Below are 7275 nucleotides of genomic sequence, written 5' to 3'. Positions count from 1 at the left end.
GGAGGCGGACACCCTCTCTACCTTTAAGATTAGACTTAAGACTTTCCTTTTTGATAAAGCTTATAGTTAGGGCTGGATCAGGTGACCCTGAGCCTTCCCTTAGTTATGCTGCTATAGGCCTAGGCTTCTGGGGGGCCCCATGATGCTCTGAGTTTCAGTAAATCTTAATTTTCTCATTTCTGTGTGTTGTCTTTTCCTCATTCTTGCTCTGGTTGTTTCAGCTATACAAACCCAGAAGCCCTGTTTTTTACCAGATGGATTTTACACTTCTTTACAAAAAAAATCTATTCTATCTAAAGCTATTAGAGAAGACAAACACCAGATCCCTTGATGTATCATCACGTACAAGATGTGTCATCAAGTGCAACGGCTCTAGAAACATCTGTAAGATCTCATTTATACTGTATTTAGACTGCTTCTGTCCCATAGATCTCTTTGAGCGGATCTAAACAATTGCTTCACCTAAATCATCACCATGTCACCTAGACCCCATCCTGACCCAGTTGCTCAAAGACATTTTGTGTCTAATTAGGACATCCATATTTGCTCTGGACCCGTATTTATCAAGTTTCTCAGAGTAGGAAATCACTCCCAACTGGTCAAAAATTCTCAGAATGATGTATTTTGCTCCTACTTTTAGGAGTAGAAGTTAAAGCTATTTATCAACATTCCTGTCTTAGGAAATCGCTTATATCCCCACAAAAATGTAGAAGAGTTCCAGAGGTGTCCCATGTGGTTATGAGTTGCCAGGAAGTTTTGTTCAGACAGAGATAAGTACACAGATTCAATGGGAGAAGAAATATTTTACTTACACTTAATGGCACTGAGCTCATTAAAAGATACCGTCTGGCCATAAATAGGATGTTTTTTTGGCAGACTGTGTGCACAATACAGTATCTGCAACAAAAGGAAGAACATGTGGTGTGTCCACTGAAACTGCATAACTAGGCTACACTTTCTATTAACAAAGCAGGTGTAGCAGCAGTGATGATCTGAGTCTGTCAACGCTGACGGCTTTGGACATAATAAATGAAACCCCAATCGCTCATACAGCTCCACCGATAATGAGAGAGAGAGGACACTACAGGAAAGAGGAGATACATATACTATGCTGTTGTTATCAACTGTATAGAAGATACAGAGTCATGGTGGTAAACAAAAAAAAACACGACTGTATTCTCTCATTGCTGCAACTAAAGCTAAAAATATGCTGTTAGTAAAATACATTTTGTTGTTCTTCTCTTTCTCTCACAGCCACACACAGCACAGGGGTTAGTCTTAGCACATTTAGACATTCATTGATATAACACATATGCTTTTACTTTTAACCTGATTAGGAGCTTAACCCTAAAGTTATGCGGGCCGGCAAAAATGTCCTGGCAGTGATGATATTAAACAAAAAGTTTGTCCTAACACAGACATTTACATACAGACACTAACACACAACTCTGAACCTAATCCCACCCTCCTCTCTGTCTTTTATCTCAGTCACCAATCATCCTCTTTTATCTGTCACTATATGCAGTGAAGCTCCGTACATACCACGTCAGACACAAACATGTAGGTAGGGTGTACTCCCTCAGGCTGCTTTGCTTTCTAACCTCATGAGTCAGTGTATTGTGTTGTCTGTGTCCTTATACTTTTAGTTACTTATGCTAATCAGCAGTTGGCCTCATTAGTATACAGGTACATAGTGTTATTTTATTGTAGGTCACTCTCACTCTGTGACCTCCAACTTTCCCCTTCACTCTTCTCTCTGTGTGCTATATTTTCCCCACTCCTTTCTGCCATGCTGTGAAGCATGTCGATATGTGTTAACAGCTGCACATCTTGCTGCTATTACCTGGGAATAGGCGATGACTGTTATCATAACATACAGTAAACGTAAGATTTATTCTTCTCTACCTCTATGTAGCCCATTATTTAATTACAAGTTTTAACTTTGTTCTTTGTTTTTACAGTTTTCATAGTCTTATGTATATAGTATAGGTATTGTTGAAAGCCTCTCATTTCTATATTTAGGTATGTTTTATTACAAATATTAAATGCAGTCTGGATTAAATCACCAGCATCGTAATAACCTGTTGGCACAAACAACATTTAGATGTGTTTTCTACAGAGTGAAATTTTCATAACATGAGAGAAACATCTACACTTTAGTAGGTCATTTTAATCCTAGGCACTTTATGGTTAAATTTGTAAGAGAAAGGACTTTTATGAGACAATCACACTCTCAGACATGTCTGGCCTTTTTACTCAGTAGGAGGCACAGAATCAGGTGGGTCCACCAAGTAAGCAGATTGTCCAGTCTCCATTATGAAAGTTGATGGAAAGTGGATAACACAGATGAGATGCAAAAGACCAGAGACAAAACCTGTAATAGTACTAAGCAGGTAGTGCCAATTCAAAATTAATTCAAGTTTTAGTAGAATGTATTAACATATGCGTTGTGTTACACCTCACACAAGTGTCCAGCAGACAGCAAATGTAGACAGACTGGGGGTGACTGTGGTTCAGTGGGTAGAGCAGTCGTTTCCCAGTTGGAGATTCGAATCTCGGTGCCTGCAGTCCACGTGTTGAGGTGTCCTTGGGCACTGAAGACGCTGAACACCCCTGTTTCCCCTGATGGTTAGAGCCATCGGTTGAGTTGGTGCCACAGATGGCTGCCTCAGTTCTGTACCAGAGACAAATTCTTTGTGTGTAACATACTTGGCCAATAAAGGTGATTATTATTAGACACACAGTTGTTCAGGTCATTTTATTGTCAGGTGTTCCATCATCTATGGCCAAGATCAACTGTATTTTGCACAAGAGGCAAGTCCATATAAATATTTGCCACACATGCAGTCTACATATAACAATTCTAGGCTCTGAAGTTGTACATTCTTATGCTGCTATTTGCCCTACTCACATAGCGCTCATTGTAGATGTCCTGCAGACATGACAACGAGGCACCAATTATATTTTCAGCAGTTCTCACTATCCTGTTCAGTTTGTATCTCTCTTCTGCCATGGTGTTACCAAACCAGGAAGAGATGCAGTAAGTGAGAAAGCTCTCAGTGGTGCTTCTATAGAACATGGTCATGGCTGGGATGGGGAGGTTCATCTTCTTCAACGTGCGTAGAGAGCGAAGGCGCTATTGGGCCCTCTTAATGACAGCTGTGGTGTTGTCACTGGAGGTCAGCTCGTCCATCAGATGGACCACCAGGACCTTGGCACTGTATACCCTCTCCACCTCAGAGCTGCTGATGGTCAGTGGGAGATGGTGCAGGTGACCAGTCATCCTGAAGTCAGTTACCATCTCCATGGCCTTATTGGTGTTGAGGGCAAGACTGTGTGTTGTGCACCAGGCTGTCAGCTGCTCCACCTCCTTTCTGTAGGCCAGCTCATCGCTGTTGGTGATGAAGCCAACCATTGTGGTGTTGTTTGCAAACTTTATGATGTGGTTGGTGTTGAAACTAGCAGAACAGTCATGCATCAGCAGCATAAACACTCTCAGTACACACCCTTGTGGTGATCCTGTGCTCACCATGGTTGTTTTAAATGTTATGCTACCTACTCTGTCTGCTGTCTCCCTGCGAAAAAGATCCATTTGCACATGCCAGGATCCATGTTGCTGTAAGACTGTATTGAATGCTGAGATGAAATCAATTAGCAGGACCCTGGAATAAGTGTACTTGTTTTCCAGATATGTCAGAGTGAGGTGGAGCAGAGTGGAGAGGGCATCCTCTGTAGAGGGGTTAGCTCTATATACAAACTGCAATGGGTCCAAATTTGTTGGGAGGCATGGCTTGATGTGATTCATGACAAGCCACTCAAAGCATTTCATAGCTATGGGGGTCAAGGCTACAGGGTGTTTTTGAAACAGATGGGCACTCTGGCTTGGCTGAGGGAGGTGTCCGTGAAGATGTCATTCAGTTGTTCTGCACAGTCCTTCGGCATACAGCCTGGGATGTGATTTGAACCAGCAACCTTCCAAAGTTGAGAATGAAACGGTTCTGCACATATAGTGAATTGACAATAAAAATCTTTGATCTTGATCTTGAAAGTTGATGTTAGAGAAGACACTCTTCACGCTATCTTCAGTCAGCTGGAGTGCCTGATTGATGGAAGGCAATGCCTGCCTTTCTGCTGTGCTGTTGTCTGTAACCTTCAATCAGGAGAAAATGGTGTTGAGGTTATCTCGTAGGAAGGGGTCATTGTTCGTTCCCTGTACAGTAGGCTTATAGCCTGTAGCTGTGCAGAATCCCTGCCATAAGTGTCTTGTGTCCTTGGTGTCAGTGAAATTGCTGGACAACTTTTTCCCATGTTCTTTTTTAGCCTCTCCGAGTCCTCTTATTAGGTTGTTCCTTGCTATGTTGTATGCTTCAGTGTCATCAGATCTGAATGCAGCATCATGAAGCCTCAGCAAGGAGCAGACCTCCCCAGTTAGCCAAGGCTTATTGGTGGGGCACAGCTTGACAGGTTTTATAACACTCGCATCATCAGTGCAACAGAGTCTCTGTGTATTCCCCTCTCTCATGAAACATGCTGACGGAAATGAGGTAGAACAGACTTAAGGTTAGCCTTGTTAGGATCCCCCAAAACAATGTGAACTGCATCAGGATGGTCTGTAACTGAGTGGTGTAGGTGCTCTCCCATCACCTGCTTTACATCTGCACTTGGGGGAACCAACACTGCAGTAATGATGATTGCTGTCAGTTTGCAAGGTAAATAAAAAGGTCTACATTTCACAGTCATAAGCTCCACATCAGGAGAACAGGTTTTGGAAACCATCCTAGCATCACTGCAGCATGAATTGCTAGCCAGACCTCCTCCTCGGAGCTTACCCAATGTTGATGTCACTCACCGGTTTAGTTTTTTGGTCGGCTGTTTCCACAGTGCTTTCTAATGTTCAGTAGAACGTCATAGTTATAAACCCATTTTCATCCATTTGCTTTGCAGGGGAGGGAAGAACCTACTGTACTTGTGGCACTGAAAAACATTCGATAGCATCAGCAGAGGCCACCGGAAGCATCAGTTGTGCTGCCATGTTACCTGTTTTTTCTCAGTAACCTGGTAAACACATAAATTTTGGCATTATTATTGACAATATTCAGTATAACCTTATGTCTGAATGTCACATGGAAAAGTCAGTCACCAAGATTGTCTCTCTGGTAATTTTCAGAAACCCAGAGAGTCTCTGAATTGCCTGACATATACAGTACAAACCACTGCCTTGAGTTGACTGATGAACCTGCTGTGTACCACAGCGTAGTTTAGCAGCAGCCTGTAGACTGTTGGCACATTTCTAATTGTAGTATATAGTGGTGTGCTGGGCCAGAGAATGAATGGACTGCAGTGCCAAACCCCTAACCATAGCTTTAACTGCCTGTCCTTTAACCATCAAACTGACACTGGTTTTCTACAAGGCTTTGGATCAATGGAATATGAAAAGGAGGAGAGGAAGACAGCTGAGGTCCCCACTTCTCCTCTGGATGTGGTAATAAATGGGTATAGCTGGAGGCTGCTGGTGTTTATAAGAGGGGTTCTTCAACTGAAAAACCTCATGGGAGGTCTTTAATTTAGGCAACTAAATACGCCCCCCCACCCTGTTCCAAGTGAGGATGCATGCAGTGCAAACGTTTATGTTTCCTCTGTCTTTGTATTACTTACATTACAGTGGACTGAAACATGTTAACACACTCACTTTGTGGGGACTCAGTCATCACTGAATTTTTGGGGTGGTTTAGGGTTAGGATGAGGTTAAGTATTAGGGTCAGGGTTATGGTTAGGCAAGTAGTGGTTATGGTTAAGGTTAGGATAAGTCTACAGGAAATGAATGTAAGTCAATGTGAAGTCCCCACAAAGAATGAAAACACAGTGTGTGTGTGTGTACTGGGCATGCAGTGCCTATATCCACACACACACACACACACACACACACACACACATATAACTGTACATGCATCTAGTTCCTCATTCTGCATTTTCGATTCCTTTGCTGAGTCAAGCATCTAGGTCTGGTGTCATCTCAAAGCCACACAAACACACTTGCATTTGTGTCCAAACGCACAAACAAAGCTGTGCCGTATGTGATGCACAAGGTCCGTATTAATTCAAGGGTGACACTACAGGTTTATTAGAGTAGGGCCACCATGTTACACCATGTGCACTGAGAAACACACATACACTGCCATGAGTCATCAGCAGCAGTATGGCCCGTTACATACAGTAGCTCGACAACATCACAGCCAGAGGCCTCCACATAAATAGACTTGTTTGAGATAAACTGCACCTTGGCTGAGATGAACTATGCCTGCCCCCTGCTGTTTCTGCAGCACAAAACAAGCCCCAGTCAGGATGGACAGTTTAGGAGCTTTCCCGCCGCCTTCAGTCTGTAGAGGAAGTCACAGAAGCACTCGCATACTAAATCTAATCTCGATTTAATAACCACCTTCAAATCAAACTTTTCAGCTCATTCTCAGGGTCCAAGAGATGTTTTAATATACGACAAGGAGATAGTTAAAATGCTACGCAGGTGACCAGTGTTTATGGATTAATCTCCATTTTACTCAAGGAAAGTTAGACAGGCTACATTTCTCATGTAAAGTCATCATATCATTGTGCTGCTGTATTATTAACTGACCAGACTGATTTAATAACAACTTGGAAACTAAATGAATAAATTCTTATTAATTAGTAAAAATAAATAAGGAAAGAAACAAGATGTTCTCATTTTTGTTCTATCAGATATTTAGACTGTCATAGTTTCACCCCTGTACAGATGTTATCTTAACATTGCACACGCCACATAGCTTTGTGTTACTTAATGCTGCAAGAATTACATCAGCAATGCTCATATTGTAGATTAGAACTATGAGAGATTGTCTGCGGTTTATGAGACCCAAATGGCAAATGGACTGTATTTATATAGCGCATTTTTTCCACAGTGTGTTGCACTGGCCAAAGCGCTTTACAGGAGATGATACACCATTCACCTATTCACACACAACATTCACACCAACATTCACACACCGATGACAACAGGCTGCCACACAACGGCGCTAGTCAAGCCACCGGGAGCAATTCGGGGTTCAGTGTGTTGCTCAGGGACACTTATCAGACTTATCACACTCAGGGACAAATGTAATATAAACTGGCACCAGCAAAGCAAATTTACAAATTGGCCTATCTTACGTGTATATAAAAATGACAGTGAATTCTGACCCATATCAACTAACAGGCTTTTATGTTCTAGCATATGTGAAGACAACTTTGAAATGTTTAACTCTT

Source organism: Monopterus albus, unplaced genomic scaffold, assembly GCF_001952655.1.
Source record: "Monopterus albus unplaced genomic scaffold, M_albus_1.0 scaffold250.1, whole genome shotgun sequence".
Lineage (NCBI taxonomy): Eukaryota > Metazoa > Chordata > Actinopteri > Synbranchiformes > Synbranchidae > Monopterus > Monopterus albus.
This window is presented reverse-complemented; position numbering follows the sequence as displayed.